The following is a 19496-nucleotide window of genomic DNA, read 5'->3' on the forward strand; positions in this document are numbered from 1 at the left end:
TCTTACCTACACATCTTTGCTCTCACACAAGCTACTATCAGCCAGTGAGTGATATAAATATTTCTAAATGACTCATTTAATGAAAATGTTTAGCACCATCCTATGCAGAAAGAGGTCATATTTAACATAAACACTTGAGGAAATGTGTATTCTTGTAAAGTCTCTGTGGGGAAGTAAATTGGTCCAGTCACTCTGGAAGGTAATTTGACAGTATCTGTTAAAATTATAGACCTTCGTACATCCTCTGTTCCCGTCTAGATACTTATGTTAGAAAAACACGATTCCAAGGATATGTGCAGGGAGATATTCACTGAAGCATTAACTGAAGACCAAGCAGTAGAAAACTTTCTAATATTCAATAGTAGAAGGACTTAATAAAGTCAGTCATGTTGATATGATTTAAATACAGCAATTAAATGAGGATATCTGTCTATCTCAAAACAGCTCTGTCTCCTCAAGATGTCTAATGGAGGGAAAAGAAAGCAAGATGCAGAATAATACTTACAGAAAAATATAATTAAAACTGTAAAACAAGACCATATGTTCTTAGGGATAAACATATGGTACATTAATATGAATGCATAAAAAGTCTGTAATACACATTGTCCACAGGAACAAAATTGCCCCCAAGAGGGCAAAGAATGGATCTTGGGAGATGAGAAATCCCTCCAGAGCTTAACCCTGCCTGATGAAAACCTATTCCTAAGTACTTAATTTCTCCTTAGGGAAAACTTGAATTTAATTGAAATTTCTTCCTTGAGAGTCACCAATAGAAAAAAAAAAAAAAGCAAACGCTGATCCAGAAGGATGCACAAGACTCTGCAGTCACGCTGCCTCAATTCAAATCCTGGTTCCAACATTTACTAACTGAGCCCATGGTGGGAGGGGAGAAAAAGTATTCATTCTGTCAGTGCCTCCATTTTGTCATCTGGAAAATGAGCATCATCATGAAAAAGCCAAATTCGTAGGGTGGTTTTAAGGTGGAAATGAGGTCATGTGTGTAGAATTTAGAAGAGTATTTAATATATTTCTCGGTACATCTCAGTATTGTTCAGCAAGCACTGTGGCAGGCCTGGGAACGCAAGATAAAGATACAGCCTTTGCCCTGTCAGAGTTTAGAAATATAATGGGAAGTACCCAGATGAGGAAACAAAAAATTAGAGTGCTGTGTCACAAATGCTATAATATGGGAAGTATGGGTGCTCTTTGGGGTAAAGTGGAATGATGTGTAGGGTTAGGGAAGATGTCTCAAAGGAAGACTACCAGCTTATGAATGAGTGTAAGTTATTCTGGTAAGGGAGAGGACATAGCCTGTGTGAATGTCAGGTGCCGAAGGTCTGAGAGCTCACAGCTTTTGGTCATAGTAAAGTGGTGTGTGAAGTTGTGAGCAGTGATGTCTGGAGCCAGCTGTACCAGCTCATAAGATCTGACTGTTCAGCTTTCAAAGGAATTTCATAAGCTGATTGACTTCATGTTTGTGGCTTGAAATCAGCCAGGATGGAATATTTACACCATGGAAATTGGCAAACATAGGCCCTGGTACCTAACAGCGCATTGTTAAGTACCGATCAGCATACTTCAGGTTGTAGAAAAGGTAGGTGGGTTAGGTTACAGAGTTAGAGAAGATTTTGCAGGGCCTTGGAAGCCACGTGAAGATTTTTAACATTAATCTCAAGGAAACTTATGTAGCTCATGAGTCTTAGACCTGGGTTCAAACCTTACTTTTGACAATTGTGCTGAACCAATTTATTAATGAATCATAACCAGGGAAGTGAGTCCCATGATTCTCACCATATGTTGGGAACAGTCACAGCCTCTGATACTTGGGGGAACTCAAGCCCCTTGGAAGGAGTCAGCTGTAAGCCGAGGTGTTAGGTCACAGAGAAAGGCAGCTTACCCTTCTGGAGGGATGCAGATCAGTGGGTCACTTGGTTCCCAGGATCCTCTCATCCATGATGAACCTCATGATTGTATGTCAGCCCTTCCCGTGTCATTTGTGCAGTCAGCTTTTAATCCAAGGCTGATTTGCCCTTGCCCCCGAGCTTGTATTCCTGTATTCTCTATTACCGAGTTTTCCCCAGGTTCAGAGAAGGTAAAAGCAATTTAAATACAGATCTCCTTAGGCAAGGCGTAATAAGCCATTCAGTCAATCAGCTTTGCCTGGTATTGTCTGGCACATCAACTCGAATTCTTTCAGGGTGAATTCAGGGACCTGTGCAGAGATAAACCCACATTCAAGTGTGAAAGGCCTGACAGTCCTTTCTTAAGACAAAAACAATTGAAAAGAAAAAAAAGCTTTCAGTTTTGTTACTCTCTATTCACTTGGTAACAAAGAGCATTTTTCTAATCAAGGCTGCCTAATACTAGATATAAACTAATTAATATGAACAAAATAGCTGGTGATTGTTTCCAACAATAATAGGGAAGAAAGCTTTCATTGTCACTCATGCTGAAATTGCTGTTTAGTCAGTGAAAGATACGCCTGGTGCTTTGAAGTGGGACAAGTTTGTATTCCTGCTTGACTCCTGCCCAGACTGTAAGATGGATTTTTGTTTGCTCAGGCTGAGAAAGACAGCACCTTGTTCTGAAGCTGAATGGATCCCGAGGCGAAACCGGACTAGCAGCAGCAGGCAGACTGTGTGCGTAGCGGCTTTATGTTGAATAGTTCAGCTAGTTCAGAATAAAGAACTGAAGGAAGCTCTGGAGGTGTCTGCAGACAGGAGCATGCTCATGCTTTGGTTAAATTAATGAACATGCCCCTACCCTGCAGGGATGGGGGGATGGAGGGGATGGAGGTAGAATGGCTAAGCAAAAAGCTTGCCACTCTTAATGACCGTTTTCTGTATCTAGAACTCTATTAAGCAGAACTTTATTTTTTTTTTTTTCCATTTATTTTTATTAGTTGGAGGCTAATTACTTTACAACATTGCAGTGGTTTTTGTCATACATTGAAATGAATTAGCCATGGATTTACATGTATTCCCCATCCCGGTCCCCCCTCCCACCTCCCTCTCCACCCGATCCCTCTGGGTCTTCCCAGTGCACCAGGCCCGAGCACTTGTCTCATGCATCCAACCTGGGCTGGTGATCTGTTTCACCCTAGATAATATACATGTTTCGATGCTGTTCTCTTGAAACATCCCACCCTCACCTTCTCCCAGAGTCCACAAGTCTGTTCTATACATCTGAGTCTCTTTTTCTGTTTTTAAGCAGAACTTTAATGGTGTTTCATCTCTTTACTGTGGGTGGAGTATGGATTAAAAGCTTTATTTTACTTTTGAATGGAAGGGTCAATAGTTCAAGCTGTGTATGGGTGGTTCAGTCTTTCTCAAACCCAGGTATTAGAGACCAGAAGAGGTATTTGAGAACTTTGAAGGCGTTCAGATCTCAAACCCGTGATTCCAGCAAGGAAGGAATATTTGCCATCAGTATTTTACAGGGTATTCTGTCTCATTTGCTAGGTGGCTGTCTTGGTTTTAAGACAAGGAAACAAAGATATTTTTATCCCTTCAAGTGATTTCAAGTAGCTTTCCTTAAAGACATGAATTTGGGTAGATGCTCAATGTTTTCAAAATATTTGTTTCCCTAGTTCTTACCCAGTGCTCTAAGTTAACTAACAAGTAGGTATCTGCTTGGTGTCTGTTGGAAGACAGGTATTTTTGAACTTCATTACTTATAGGTTTTTAGAGGTTTATTTCTGATATTAGAGAGTGGATAATTTTAGATTAAAGCAGTTGAATTCTGTGTTCAATGGGTTGTGTTTTTGAGATTGAAAGAATTCCATTTTGGGGGAATTTTGTATTATGCAGTTTTCAAATATCACACACACACACAAAGTCAGAATAATAGAGTCAATCCCAGGATAACCATCACTGAGATCCAACAGGTATTAGCATTTGGCCAAACTTGATTCACTTTCTCTCATTTTGAGGGGATGAAATATTTTAAAGCAAATCCTTGGCATCCTGTTTTTTATCTCATGTTCATACATCAATATGCGTCTCTAAGAAGGAACTCACTTATATCAGAATTCTGATAATAGACACTGTGCTCACAGATTTAAATGGCAAAATATGTTAGATGCTTTTTGTACAGTATCAGCATCTTTTAACAGATCGCTGACATACATAACGTTAGTTCCTTCCTTTTCCCCCATAATTATTCTGGGAGGTTTTTCTTTTTCTTTTTTTTTTAACAGGGGGAGAGTGGTTACCTCTACATATGGTCTGCGTGTATGACGCACTTATGTAATATGCCAGAAGATCCATCACAGAAAAGCCAAGTTAGATAAACACTCTATGGAAAACTCCAATGTATTGCCAGGAATAAATGCATGTGGAGATAAACATTGAGATTTCTGACTTACTCCATCTTGAACCATGTTTCTGTTAGAAGTTAAATTTGTTCTCATATTGCAATTTGAATTCATCTCTGCCCCCTTTTGTGTTTATAAACACAGATAAAGTTTGAGAGGATATCTTATTTCGCAATCTGAGGGCACGTTTGGTTTTCAGTTCATAAGACAAAATTGTACTAGGATACCTAGGGTAAACCACAAATGAGACATTAATATTTGTTTCTTTTTCTAATACATCTTTTCTAATTGGTTTAGTCTTTAATGATTAATGGAGTCAATTCTTTATCCTTCAAAGGGGTGAGGCTTCCTCCCTCTTACGACCCATGATGGTGCTCTTAGCCAATGTTCCTTTTTACTCTCGTAGCTGTCTCCAGTTATTTTTCTTTGAACTTTAGTTATAGCTATTCCATGAATATATGCTAAGGTGGGATAACACCCTGCTGTTTTCACCAGCTGAGGAGATGGTAATCATAGGGTCTGGGGATTTATGTCTTTGGAGAACTGTACCTCACTGTCATAAGACTGCTATTTACAAATTCCACCTTCACTTGCCGCATGATGGTACTGCCATCTGGTAATCACACAGCATCCTGTGAAGAACTGCCAGTAAGTGAGACTTAAGTCCATTTTGTAAATGATTATCCTAGACAGGCTCAGGCTGGGAGAGAAGTGAGAAGCAGTTGTTACTTGTCCCTCAGCATCAGATAAAATATTTCTGAAAGGGCCATGAAGGAGATGAATTCCTGAAAGGTGAGATTAGCTATCAAGCAACTTTCAAAGATCCAGGCAAGCTTTGGGAGCCAGAGCTCCTGTCCTGTGGGGGAAGGAGTAGGGTGTGTTATTGTTCAGTTGCTCAGGCCTGTCCAGCTCTTTGCGACGCCGTGGACTGCAACACGCCAGGCTTCCCTGTCCATCACCTTCTCCCAGGGTTTGTTCAGACTAATGTCGATTGAGTTGATGATGCCATCTAATCATCTCATCCTCTCTTGTACCCTTCTCCTCATGCCATTAATCTTTCCCAGCATCAGGGTCTTTTCCAGTGAGTCAGCTCTTCGCATCAGGTGGCCAAAGTATTGGAGCTTCAGCTTAAGCATCAGCCCTTCGAATGAATATTCAGGATTGATTTCCTTTAGGATTGACTAGTTTGATCTTGCTGTCCAAGGGACTCTCAAGAGTCTTCTCCAGTACCACAGTTCAAAAGCATCATTTCTTTGGCACTCGGTCTTCTTTATGGTCCAACTGTCAAACATCTCTACATGACTACTGGAAAAACCATAGCTTGGAATATATAGACCTCTGTCAGCAAAGTGATGTTTCTGCTTTTTAATACATTGTCTAGGTTTATCATAGCTTTTCTTCCAAGGAGCAAGCATCTTTTAATTTCATGGCTGCAGTCACTGTCCACCATGATTTTGGAGCCCAAGAAAATAGTCTGTCACTGTATCCACTTCCCCCCCAACTATTTGCCATGAAGTGATGGGACCCAATGCCATGATCTTAGTTTTTTGAATGTTAGTTTTCAAGCCAACTTTTTCATTCTCCTCTTTCACTTTCATCAAGATGCTCTATAGTTCCTCTTTGCTTTCTGCCATTAAGGTGGTGTCATCTACATATCTGAGGTTATTGATATTTCTTCCAGCAATCTTGATTCCAGCTTGTGCTTCATCCAGCCCTGCATTTTGCGTGGTGTACTCTGCATAGAAATTAAATAAGCAGGGTGACAATGTACAGCCTTGATGTACTCCTTTCCAGTTTTGAACCAGTCCATTGTTCCATGTCTGGTTCTAACTGTTGCTTCTTGACCTGCATACAGGTTTTGCAGGAAGCATGTAAGGTGGTCTGATAGTCCCATCTCTTTAAGAATTTTCCCACAGTTTGTTGTGATCACAAAAAGTCTTTAGAGTAGTCAGTGAAGAAGAAGTAGATGTTTTTCTGGAATTCTGTTGCTTTTTCGATGATCCAGTGGATGTTGGCAATTTAATCTCTGGTTCCTCTGCCTTTTCTAAATCCAGCTTGTACATCTGGAAGTTCTTGGTTCACATACTGTTGAAGCCTAGCTTGAAGGATTTTGAGCATTACCTTGCTAACATGTTAAATGAGTGTAATTATTTAGTAGTTTTGAGAAGTATTTGGCATTGCCCTTCTTTAGGATTGGAACAAAACTGACCATTTCCAGTCCTGTGGCCAGTGCACAGCTTTCCAAATTTGCTGGCATATTGAGTGCAGCACTTTCACAATATTATCTTTTAGAATTTGAAATAGCTCAGCTGGAATTCCATCAACTCCACTAGCTTTGTTCATAGTGATGCTTCCTAAGGCCCACTTGACTTTGCACTCCAGGATGTCTGGCTCTAGGTGAGTGATCACACTGTCATGGTTATCTGGGTCATAACATCTTTTTTGTACAGTTCTTCTCTGTATTCTTGCTACCTTCTCTTAATATCTTCTGCTTCTGTTAGGTCCTTACTATTTCTGTCCTTTAGTGTGCCCATGTTTGCATGAAATGCTCCCTTGGTATCTCTAATTTTCTTGAAGAGATCTCTAGTCTTTCCCATTTTATTGTTTTCCTCTATTTCTTTGCTTTGATCACTTAGAAAGGCTTTCTTATCTCTCCTTACTATTCTTTGGAATGCTGCATTCAGTTTGGTATAGGGTGTGGTTGTTGGTAGACAAGATAGCTGCCTGATTTAAAAGTGTCTGCACTGATATGAGCTTCCACCAGCCAGCAGAAGGAGGTTTGAAGCTTTAGTTGAAGCCTGAAAAGAAGAGTCGTTCATCTGGATTCAGGTTTGAGCCCAACTCCAAAGGCTTTGCATACTCTAAAAAGCTGTTTCAGTTCAGCTCAGTCACTCAGTTGTGTCGGATTCTTTGTGACCCCATGAATTGCAGCACGCCAGGCCTCACTGTCCATCACCAACTCCCAGAGTTTACTCAGACTCATGTCCCTCGAGAAGGTGATGCCATCCAGTCATGTCATCCTCTGTCGTCCCCTTCTCCTCCTGCCCTCAATCCCTCCCAGAATCAGGGTCTTTTCCAATGAGTCAACTCTTCACATGAAGTGGCCAAAGTATTGGAGTTTCAGCTTCAGCATCAGTCCTTCCAATGAACACCCAGGACTGATCTCTTTTAGGGTGGACTGGTTGGATCTCCTTGCAGTCCAAGGGACTCTCAAGAGTCTTCTCCAACACCACAGTTCAAAAGCTTCAATTGTTCGGCGCTCAGCTTTCTTTACAGTCCAACCCTCACATCCATACGTGACCACTGGAAAAACCATAGCCTTGACTAGATGGACCTTTGTTGGCAAAGTAATGTCTCTACTTCTTAATATGCTATCTAGGTTGGTCATAACTTTCCTTCCAAGGAGTAATCGTCTTTTAATTTCATGGCTGCAATCACCATCTGTAGTCATTTTGGAGCCCCAAAAAATAAAGTCTGACATTGTTTCCACTGTTTCCCCATCTGTTTCCCATGAAGTGTTCGACCAGATGCCATGATCTTAGTTTTCTAAATGTTAAGCTTTAAGCCAACTTTTTCACTCTCCTCTTTCACTTTCATCAAGAGGCTTTTCAGTTCCTCTTTGCTTACTGCCATAAGGGTGGTGTCGTCTGCATATCTGAGGTTATTGTTATTTCTCCCGGCAATCTTGATTCCAGCTTCTGCTTCATCCAGCCCAGCGTGTCTCATGATGTACTCTGCATTTAAGTAAAATAAGCTCTGTTTAGCATTACCTTAATTATGGTTCATCAGGTTACTGAAGTCACCTGGGAAAACAGGAGGGGAGGGCTGTATTAGGGCCACACAGCCTATATTATAGCTGGAAATCCAACTCTGTATTGGTGGAGAAAGACAAGACAGGAAGAGTAAGGTGGCGAATGATAGGGAATCTGTGAGATTGTAGTCCTAGTTACCCCAAGATGTAACTCAAATGATGTATCAATGTACATTTATTCTTATGAGAATGCTTTTTGCATGATTTTTTTCCTGAAAAATATTTTTTAAATTGCATTAAATATTTAATTAGAAGCTGCCTCTTTTGAGCCTCACATCTTACTGCTTTCCTCTAAGCTAGTCAGTCTGTGGACAGAGGTTCGTCACATTGTACAGGAGACAGGGAGAAAGACCATTCCAAAGAAAAAGAAATGCAGAAACGCAAAATGGCTGTCTGAGGAGGGCTTACAAATAGCTGTGAAAAGAAGAGAGGCCAAAAGCAAAGGAGAAAAGGAAAGATATACCCATTTGAATTCAGAGTTCCAAAGAATAGCAAGGAGAGATAAGAAAGGCTTCCTCAGTGATCAGTGCAAAGTAATAGAGGAAAACAGTAGAATGGGAAAGACTAGAGATCTCTTCAAGAAAATTAGAGATACCAAGGGAACATTTCATGCAAAGATGGGCTCAATAAAAGACAGAAATAGTATGGACCTAACAGAAGCAGAAGATAGTAAGAATAGGTGGCAAGAATGCACATAAGAACTGTACAGAAAAGATCTTCACGACCCAGATATTCACAGTGGTATGACCACTCACCTAGAGCCAGACATCCTGGAATGTGAAGTCAAGTGGGCCTTAGGAAGCATCACTATGAACAGAGCTAGTGGAGATGATGGAATTCCAGTTGAGCTATTTCAAATTCTAAAGGTGATGCTGTGAAAGTGCTGCTCTCAATATGCCAGTAAATTTGGAAAGCTCAGCAGTGGCCCCAAGACTGGAAAAGGTTGGTTTTCATTCCAATCCCAAAGAAAGGCAATGCCAAAGAATGCTCAAACTACTGCACAATTGCATTCATCTCACACACTAGCAAAGTAATGCTCAAAATTCTCCAAGCCAGGCTTCAACAATACATGAACTGTGAACTTCACAGATATTCAAACTGGTTTCAGAAAAGGCAGAGGAACCAAAGATCAAATTGCCAACATCTTTTGGATTGTTGAAAAAGCAAGAGAGTTCCAGAAAAACATCTATTTCTGCTGTATTGACTATGCCAAAGCCTTTGACTGTGTGGATTGCAATCAACTGGGGAAAATTCTGAAAGAGATGGGAATACCAGACCACCTGACCTGCCTCTTGAGATATCTGTATGCAGGTCAGGAAGAAACAGTTAGAACTGGACATGGAACAACAGACTGATTCCAAATAGGAAAAGGTGTACCTCAAGGCTGTAATTGTCACCCTGCTTATTTAACTTATATGCAGAGTGCACCATGAGAAATGCTGGGCTGGATGAAGCACAAGCTGGAATCAAGATTGCCGGGAGAAATAACAATAACCTCAGATATGCAGACGACACCACCCTCATGGCAGAAAGTGATGAAGAACTAAAAATCCTCTTGATGAAAGTGAAAGAAGAGAGTGAAAAAGTTGGCTTAAAGCTCAACATTCAGAAAACTAAGATCATGGCATGGGGTCCCATCACTTCATGGCAAAGAGATGAGGAAACGGTGGAAACAGTGACAGACGTTATCTTCTTGGGCTTCAAAATCACTGCAGATAGTGACTGCAGCCATGAAATTAAAAGATGCTTACTCCTTGGAAGGAAAGTTATGACCAACCTAGACAGCATATTAAAAAGCAGAGACATTACTTTGCCAACAAAGGTCCGTCTAGTTAAGGCTATGGTTTTTCTAGTAGCCACGTGTGGATGTGAGAGTTGGACCATAAAGAAAGGTGAGCACCAAAGAATTGAAGCTTTTGAACTGTGGTGTTGGAGAAGACTCTTGAGAGTCCCTTGGACTGCAAGGAGATCCAACCAGTTCATCCTGAAGGAAATCAATCCTGAATATTCATTGGAAGGACTGATGCAGAAGCTGAAACTCCAGTACTTTGGCCACCTGATGCAAAGAGCTGACTCACTTGAAAAGACCCTGAAGCTGGGAAAGATTGAGGGCAGGAGGAGAAGGGGATGACAGAGGCTGAGATGGTTGGATGGCATCAGCGACTCAGTGGACGTGAGTGTTTGAGCAAGCTCCGAGAGTTGGTGATGGACAGGGAGGCCTGGTGTTCTGCAGTCCACGCAGTTGCAAAGACATGACATGGACATGAGTGAGCGGCTGAACTGAACTGCAGAAAGTATTTTGTACTTTAATAAATAAACAAATGAGCCATTATAGATAAAGTTGAGCCCCTTATACTCTTTCCCAATTCTATTAACCTCCCCCATGGCTTATAGCATAAATTCATACTTATTATTTCCTCCCATGTATTTGTGATGTATACATATGTGAGGAAAATGTTTAAACTATGTATAGTATTTTCTGTAAGGTTTTTTTTTTTTTTTGACATTTCTAAGAGTGACGTAGTGCATGTATACTTTGCAAGTTGCTTTAGTCATCAGCATGTGTAAAGCTATACTTTGTTCGTTTTGGCTGCTTTATAGCATATCTTTCTGGTTATTTCACAATTTGTCCATTCTCCATTTGATGAATATTTATGTTACTTCTGTTATTTTGATATTAGAAAAGAGTAGCAATGAAAATTCTTGAGTATGTCTCCTCAGGCACATGTGTGAGGTTTTCTAGGATTAGAGTCATACAATCATGTGTATGAATGTATCTAATTTAAGAGGTTTTTGCCAAACTGTTTTGCAAAGCTGTTGTACTAAACTTTTATTCCCACAATAACTGTATGGCAGTCTTCTTCAACTCTTGATATCTTCAGACTTGTTAAATTTTAACCACCCGATGGAATCGTTGGTTAATTGGATCTGACTGCAGTTTTTATTTAATTATCTCTGATTCCCTGGAAAATAATTATCTTTTCATGTGATGATTGGCCATTTAGTTCTCCTCTTTAATGAATTGCCTGTCCCCATATTTGCCTATTTTGCTGTTGTATTATTTGGCTTTTCTATTTTGATTTGTGAACTAAACCTTTATTATGCACATTGCCAAAATTTTACTATTCTTTAACTTTTCTTTTCATTGATTATAAAGTCTTTTGCTGCATGGAAGTTTTGAATTTTGTCAATGTTTTGGTCTTGTTTAGGAAAATCCCCCTAGTTGCAAATTATAAATATATTTTTTATTTCCTTTTTTACACATGTCTTTATATCACCTGAAATTGATTTCTGTGTATGATATGGAAAAGACAGTCTGTTTTACTTTTATTTTTTCATACAGATGAACAGTTAATGATGTTTTCCCCATTTGTAGGTAAAGCCATGTCTCTTGTATCAAGTCACCATGAACGTGTGTGTTTCTGGTTCCTTATGTTGTTGGTTGGTTGTTTTTCTGTGCCAGTATCATGTCTTAACTACTATCACTTTGAAATAAAATATGGTTTTCCATAGGGCATCTAGTTCTTTGACTTCCAAATTATCTTGCGTACTCTGGCTGTTTTGTACTTCTGCAACAGTATTCAGAGAGTCTGTCAAGCTTCATGAAAAACCCTTTGGTATTTTCATTTTATTGCACTGAATTTATATATTACTGTTTTGGAAAACTGACATCTTATCATCTTTCTCTGCCCATGAAATGCTATCTCTTCAATTATTTAGGTTTCCTTGTAAGCTTTCGAATGTTTACACTTATTCCTAGAATCAGTAAATCTTTTTTTATTATGTGTTGTCCTTGAAATAATAATTTAAAATATTTTTCTGATATTTCTATATGAACACAGTTAATTCATGTGGCTTGATATTTAACTCAGCAAATTTGCTAAACTCTGTTAATACAGTTTATAGATCATCTTGTTTTTTATATGTAAATAATTAATCATTTGTGATAAAGAGTTAAGTTTTTCTTTTTCAGTTCTTTTTTTTCTTATTTTGGCTATAATCACTAATACATGCTAAAGGCAATTGGTGATTGAATCAGCTTTGTTTCTTAAAAGGGGATATTAATATTTCCATCAAATATGACAGTTGCCATACATATACATTTTACCAAGTTAAGGAAATTTCCTTCTAACCCTAGATTGGCACATTATCATGGAAGTTATTTAAATTTACCAAACACATATTTGCATGTCTAATGAGATGATCATTGGCCTTTTTTCTTTCCTTGAGTTTGTTCACGTCATGATTTCTATTACCAGATTTTTTAAATGTTAAATCATCTTTGCATTCTGGAATAAACTCTGTTTAGTCACATCTCTCTCTTTTCCTATATAGATCTAGATATATAAATATAGATAATTATTTTATTTAGGAACTTTTTATTTTTGTTCTCAAATAATACTGGCTGACAATTTATTTCACTATCTTCCTTTTGTGCTCATAACATGGGTGTGCTGGCATCTTACAAAGGTAACCAAATAAACTGAGAATGTAATATCAAGTAATTTTAGGTAGGTTTCAAAACAAATGGAAGTAATGCTGAACCACAGGGAGCTGGAGGCATTGGACTGAGTGCTTACCAAGGGAAGAGGATTACCTGTAGACGTCAAGTGTGCATGTTCAGCATGCATTTTCATATTAAAAATAAGCATTAAAGAATAGAAATGGAAATGTAACTGGAACCATTTGAAGTGGAGAAGGGAGAATGCAAAAACTCAATCGGTTCAGTTTTGTCTTTAGTCTGATATTCTTAGATCCGATCCTGCTGTGTACTGTTCTGCTGGTATCCTTCTTGTGTGTTTTTATTCTTTGGGGTGATGAATTCATCAGTGGGGCTGACCAGAGAGAATCCTGTGTGGCTGTATTGATGTCTGACCGTCTGGAGTGGTCTGATGCTTGCTAGGCACATGGATGTGGAGTTTGGAGGGTGGGTGGAGATATCACAAGCTTAAGGGCTGTGGCTTTTGTTAATTTCTCCTTCTGTGGATTCTCAGACTTGGCAACAGGTCTAACTTCAAAGCCCATCTGTGTGTGATTTATAGACTCGGGGTCTTAATTTCTGAAGGGAGTCTTTTAATTTATTTATTTCCCAACCAGGAGCTTAAGTGAGACAGACAAACTTAATTGTTTTCCCCAGTGCACGTAAGTAGATTGTGTTTTCTGGTTCACTCTTTTACTGATAGGGAGATCTTCAAGACTCCTAGCTTAGCTCTTGGTCTCAGTTCTAAGTCACTGCCTCAGTTAAGGCCAAGGGCTCATCTTTTTCCTAGTAATATTTAATGCCTTGTCTCCATAATGTTGACAGTCTGCTACCAGGGCATCCTATCACCTCAGTCTGCTGTCCCCTCAGAGCTCAGCAGCGCATCTAAAACACTACTTATATTTTTCTCTAGCATGTCGTAGTGTTTGTTTTGGTTTTTTGTCTTGTTTGTTTTTTTCCATTTCTTCCTCTTGGGCCTGACTCAAAATTCTCTCTGAAAATTCAGCTAATATGATGTCACACACAGCCTGTCACAGGGAATAACAGATACACAGTGTTTTCATTGATTTACTGTTTGTTTTCCATAGTTTTCTTTTTTACATGTCTGTACATCATATTCGCATACATTTTTACCATATAAGAGGTAGCATTTTATATACTTTTTCAGATAAACTTTAAAAACATCAAGTAATTGCATGTTCTTCAACTACTTGGAATATAACTTTCTAACTTAAAACATTTTTGGTTTGCATCAGCATTATTTTGTGGCTTGTTTTCTGATTCTAGTGGTGGATCATTCGTTTTTTTCTTTTTATTGTTTCTCATTTGAGGCTCTAAAAAGTGTGAGAAATATTTTTATTGTAAATAGAGGCTTAATGATATTTATTAAATTCTGTGCTGTCCCTTTTCAATCTTTTTTTGTGGGCGGAAGCGAATGAGGTAGGAAATGTGTGGAAAGTCTGAGTATTTTAGCTTTAAGAACTAGAATTGAATTCCCTGGTAGCTCAGCTGGTAAAGTATCTGCCTGCAATGCAGGAGACCCTGGTTTGATTCCTGGGTCAGGTAGATACCTGGAGTAGGGATAGGCTACCCACTCCAGTATTCATGGCTTCCTTGGTGGCTTAGACAGTAAGGAATCCACCTGCAATGTGGGAAACCTGAGTTTGATCCCTGGGTTGCGAAGATCCCCTGGAGAAGGAAGTGGCTACCCAACCCCGCATTCTTGCCTGGAGAATCCCATGAACAGAGGAGCCTGGTGGGCTACAGTCCATGCAATCGCAAAGAGTGGGACACGACTGAGCAACTAACACTTCCACTAGAGATGTCTCATGTTACAAATGAGAAATCGACACTTAGAGATGTTGTGAGACTTTACTGGAGACCAGATTAGCTGGTGAGCATCAGAATCAGGAAGAAGTCCTCACCCACTCCATTTTTTTACTTTAACCGAAGTGGGAAACCAAACTGGCTTGATTTAGGTCTTATTAACTGGTCCTTTATTCTGCATAGATTAAAATCTCTTTTTAGTCTGTCAGAGTGCATATTTACATTCTTATCTAAATACTTAGTAAATCATATAGACTTAATAACCAGTCTGCGAGCTGTGCTAAGCATTCCCTTCACTTGGCTAATGAAGATGTAGCTGTCTTTCAAGAGATTAAAGACCACATTGGATGGAATGGGAGCAGCCCACAGCAGGCACCCAGGTGTATCATTTTGGTACCCCTGGAAGGCATAGCCCAGCGCAGTGCCTTGCCTGTACCTGGCATTCCAGTAATGTCTGTGAATGTGCCAATGAACAAATGAAGTGCCTGATGAAGATGAATACCCTCTGTGCCTCTTCAGAGCTCAGGCTTGGCAGATTTGTTATGACTTCTTTTGAGATCACATGATAGGGTGAGGTAAATTTCTGAGATTGGGAACATCTGTTCTGTAGAGAGCCAGTGAGGCCTCCTCCCTCCACCCGATCATCCTGTGATGTAATTGGTAGATGCGAAAAGGGCATGAATGTGGACTTCTCTTTTTAGCTTTGAGGACAGTTTATTTTTGGAATCATTCTATCTTATTTATGTCTTTGTTTCTTGGGCAGGGTGGAATTCTGTAACTCACTACAGAGAAATTTCTAATTATAGTGATTGAGATTTTGGAATAATGAACTTTAAAAAGTATTTGAGTTTTGTTTGATTATATTCTTGTTTTCCCCTAACTTCTTGCAACACATATTACTTTTGGAAAGAAGAAAGGGAAATCATTTATAGTTTTATATATACAAATTTCACAAATATGTAAATTTCACAAAATTGTCATTCTTTACATAGTTTGTTTCCCCCCTGTTTTTCTCTGTTTTCACCAGTAATATGAAAAGTTGTCATCCTATTTTTAGTATGTTAACTACTCAATTTGGTGGTTTTTGAATCATATTTAAACTTATTTTTGAAAATTATTGTTACAACTTAGTATGCTTTGATTTGTGCCTCAGTAATAAAACAGATGTTTACATACTTCTCTTCCCCCATTTTTAAGCCTTATCAATGCAATGATTTTGGGGGCAGTGCTGTCATTTTTATTATGAAAACATTCATTATGAACACAATCATTCTTATGTGCTCACTATATATACATGTATATTTATTGATATTTTAGTGTTAAATGGTTTTTCTCTTTTATTATCAATACAGTGATTTTAATTCCAGATTATTATTGTTTTCACAATAAGTATACATTCAAGTTATTTTTGATATGTGCTTTGTTTTATAACCATATAAAGAGCAGTTACTTAGACTCAGTTATGTTTTGTGTATTTTTAATTTGTGCTGCTAGTCTTTTTATTCTATTGTGGTTTTTATTTTTATTTTTTTCATGGCTTACTTGCATTTATATTTTCTTTAGGAAGGAAATGTATATGATGATCGTTCTGAGCTCCCACATCTTGGGACTGTTCTTTATTATCCCCTTATGAGAGTTTAAGTATAGTTGGTTGTAGACTTTATGGCTCTCAAACACTGTCTCCATATAATGGAGGTTTTTTTTTCCAAATTGAAATTGAATAATGGAGATTTTGATTGGTTGTATTCTGTCCTTTGGAATTCTACAGCAGAAGTTTGAAAATACTGTATTTTCTCTCTTTGTGTCAATATTTGTTTGCTTTTTATTTACTTTTTGTGTTTTTAGAATTTTAACCCTGAGATTCCAAAATCTAACCTAGCTATATCTGAATTTTAGTTGATTTTAATTAAATCCTTTATAGTTTATGTAAACTTACATCAGTAACTTGAGGTCTTTCTTTTTAAGCAGTAACTTTTCCTGTGCTTCAAGCTATGTTACTTAAGCTTTGTCCTGGTCTTAGTTGGAAGAGTAATGGTAGGAATTTTTCCCTGTATGTGCCTTCTTTCCTTTTACTGTTTTCTCAGACCTCCTTCTCTGAGCACTGAGTAACTTTCCTAAGTATGTTTTCCGCTTGTCATTTCAGTTTTCTGAAATTTTTATACTTCACCGCCTGAATTACTGCTTTTAATTCAGAAATGGCTTTTCATCTCTTTGGTGGCCACACTGATGGAGTTCTTATGATGTCCACTGTGTACTTAATTCCAGAACCAGTGAATACGCTACTTTACCTGGCAAAGGGGACTTTTCATATGTGATGAAGTTCCATATTTTGTGTTGGGGAGATTATCCTAGGTTTTCTGGGTGGACAAGGATCTTTAAATGTGGAAGATGGAGAAAGAAGAATCAGTATTAGAATAATGTCAGTGTGAGAAGGGCCTGACTTGACTGGTCATTGTTGGCTTTGAAGCTGGAGTGGGGCCAGGAGATAATGTGGGCCATCTCTGCAAATTGGAAAAGACATGAAAAATTCTCTAGAGCCTCTGGAAAGGAACACAGTCTTGCCAACACCTTGATTTAGCCCAGTGAGACCCACTTTGGACTTCTGACCTTCAGGACTGTAAGATAATAAATTTGTCTCTTGAAGCTACTAAATTTGTGGCAATTTGTTATGTTAGCAATAGGAAGCTAATATAATCTCTATGGAGTTTTTTCTGGAATATTTTTTTTCTGTCTTTACAATGACTTTCTCTATTTTCAGTGGTTGTATCCTAACAAAGCACTTTGAGAATAAAAATTAGAAATACAAATCCTGGCATTTAATCCCTTCTCCCTCTGCCCCCCCCCCCCTTTTTCATATATGTGCTTCAAGGGGAGGCATTCTGTGTTATTCTTCAGGATGGCCATCTCCTCTGAGTTGCTTTCTCCCCATTGTGTTTGCTAAATTTTTTCCTGTTTGCTTTATCCTTATAACCATGACTACCTTAATGGCTTATAGTCCACCCAGTCATAGTTGAATTGGATACTCCCAGAGCTTGATATGGGTTTTTGCCTAAATCCATCAGGTCCTGAAAAAGTAAAGTACTTTCACACTACCCTTCTGAATACCATTGAAGATGCTACCAAAGTCTCTTTCACTTATTTTCTAGATCTGCTGATTTTTGTAGATGATAGGAGAAAAGATTTAATGCTTCTTTCAGTTCAGTTCTGTTGTACTAAATTTAGCTAAAATTCCAATATTTTTCCCCTCTGGCATTATCTGTGCTAAGTTGCTTCAGTCATATTGATTCTTTGTGACCCTGTGGATTATAGCCGTCCAGGCTCTTCTGTTCATGGGATTCTCCAGGCAAGAGTACTGGAGTGGGTTGCCATTTCCTTCCCCACAGGAGTTATCTACCTTTTCTACTGCTTTAATATTTAGCTGGTGATTTTATTAAATATTGAGTTCTTACCCAAAATATTCTTAGTATAGAATTTTAAATCTGAAATAGACCTTATGTATAATTTAGTCCAATTTTCTGATTTAACATGATAAAACCAAAGTTCAAAAAAGTCATGTAACGTATTAAATATGGTATGCTTTTTATGGTATCACTACTCAATTTTTAAGAGATAAGAGATGGCATAAAACAGATCACATGCCATTTGCTGAGTAAACACTGGAATCCCTTAGAAGAAATTTGTCAGTTTTATTCATCTTAGTGTACTGTGCCTTAAAAAGACAATTTATACTTTGTATTGTAATTATTGATACAGTTTTTCTGTGAGAAAAGCAATGAAGCTGTACATATCACTGCTTGACTTTGTTGGCAGTTGGCATTCAGAAGTTGGAATGCTGTGAAATACAACATTTATATTTACATTTTAAAAAATATCCTTTGCAGAAAGGAAACGCATGAAGTGTAAACATTTTTGGAATTAGCTTTAGAAGGAATCAGTATACATTTAGCATCTAGTCTAATAGTTGGATGCTATACAACAGTTAACAAGAAAGCTAGACCCTCTGCCCTCATAATATTTGGTCCAGTGTGGGGACATGTCAATAGATAATTAAGCTATTATTGTACGTTGTGTGTTGTTATAGGTATCATGCAGGGAACTGTGGAGGAAGCACGTTGCTGAAACATGGAAAGATCTTGGGAGAACAACTAGAAAAAATAGTATTCAACTGGTACATGAAGAATGAGTATAAGGTGAAAATGGGGGAAAGATTGTTCTAGGCCAGTAGTACTCAAAGTGTGTTCCTTAGGCTAGCAGCATCAGTATCACCTGGGCTGCGTCTCAGCTCTGCTAAATCAGAAATTCTTGGGATGTGGCCATCAAGCTGTGTTTTACAAACGCTCTGGATGCTGGTGCAGAAAATGTCCGTTCTCAGTGATGCTGAGAACCAGAGGTGAAAGAGATTCCAGTACATTAAACAGGTGAAGCAGAGAGCTTGAAGTCATTAATAGCTTGAGTTGAGGCAGGAGAGGCAATAGAGGTCTGATAAAGTGGTTGAAGAGTTTAGATCTTTGGCTTATGTGCACTTATAAGCCACTGAAACATTTTCAGTAGAGAAACAGTTGAGCAGTTTTGTCTTTTAGAAAGATCACTAGAGAAGGGGTTAGTGCTAGGTAGAAAGAACACCGAGGAAATCAGTATAGTAGTATTGCTGGTGGCCATGAGGATGGAACAGTAAACAGGTTGAACAGATACTGAGGAAGGAGAATTTAGAGGATATGGTTACTGTCTGAATGATGAGGATGAGAGAAAAAGGGCATTTCCCAGGTTTAGCACTCAGGCCACTGGAAAGCTAGCGGTTCTCTAGCCTTAGCAATAGAGACCACAGGAGGAGCAAGCTGGGGAAGATTTAAAGTTTGAGCTTAGTTTTGAACACAGAGACTATGCAATAGAGATAACGGTGAGAAGTTTGATATTTGCTTAAAGCACAGGAAAGGAATAGGGGTTAAATGTATAGGTATGGGAATATTTGGGCTTCCCAGGTGGGTGAGTGGTAAAGAATCAGCCTGCCAATCCAAGAGATGCAGGAAATGTGGGGGTTGATCCCTGGGTCGGGAGATCCCCTG

General features: G+C 38.6%; 1 protein-coding gene across 5 annotated transcripts in view; it reads left to right on the forward strand.

Annotated features, from left to right (window-relative positions):
* The window catches only part of LPAR1 (lysophosphatidic acid receptor 1), a 159071-nt gene that overhangs the window by 74748 nt on the left and 64827 nt on the right, over window positions 1–19496 (forward strand). The window contains exon 1 of one of the 5 annotated variants that reach the window (XM_070459302.1): window positions 2554–2639. The exons of the other annotated variants lie outside the window; for them this stretch is intronic. The gene's annotated coding sequence lies outside the window, so the exon portion shown is untranslated. Of the gene's footprint in view, window positions 1–2553; window positions 2640–19496 lie in introns of those variants that run through there. 5 annotated transcript variants of the gene reach the window in all.

The sequence above is a fragment of the Odocoileus virginianus genome, chromosome 31 (genome assembly GCF_023699985.2).
Source record: "Odocoileus virginianus isolate 20LAN1187 ecotype Illinois chromosome 31, Ovbor_1.2, whole genome shotgun sequence".
Lineage (NCBI taxonomy): Eukaryota > Metazoa > Chordata > Mammalia > Artiodactyla > Cervidae > Odocoileus > Odocoileus virginianus.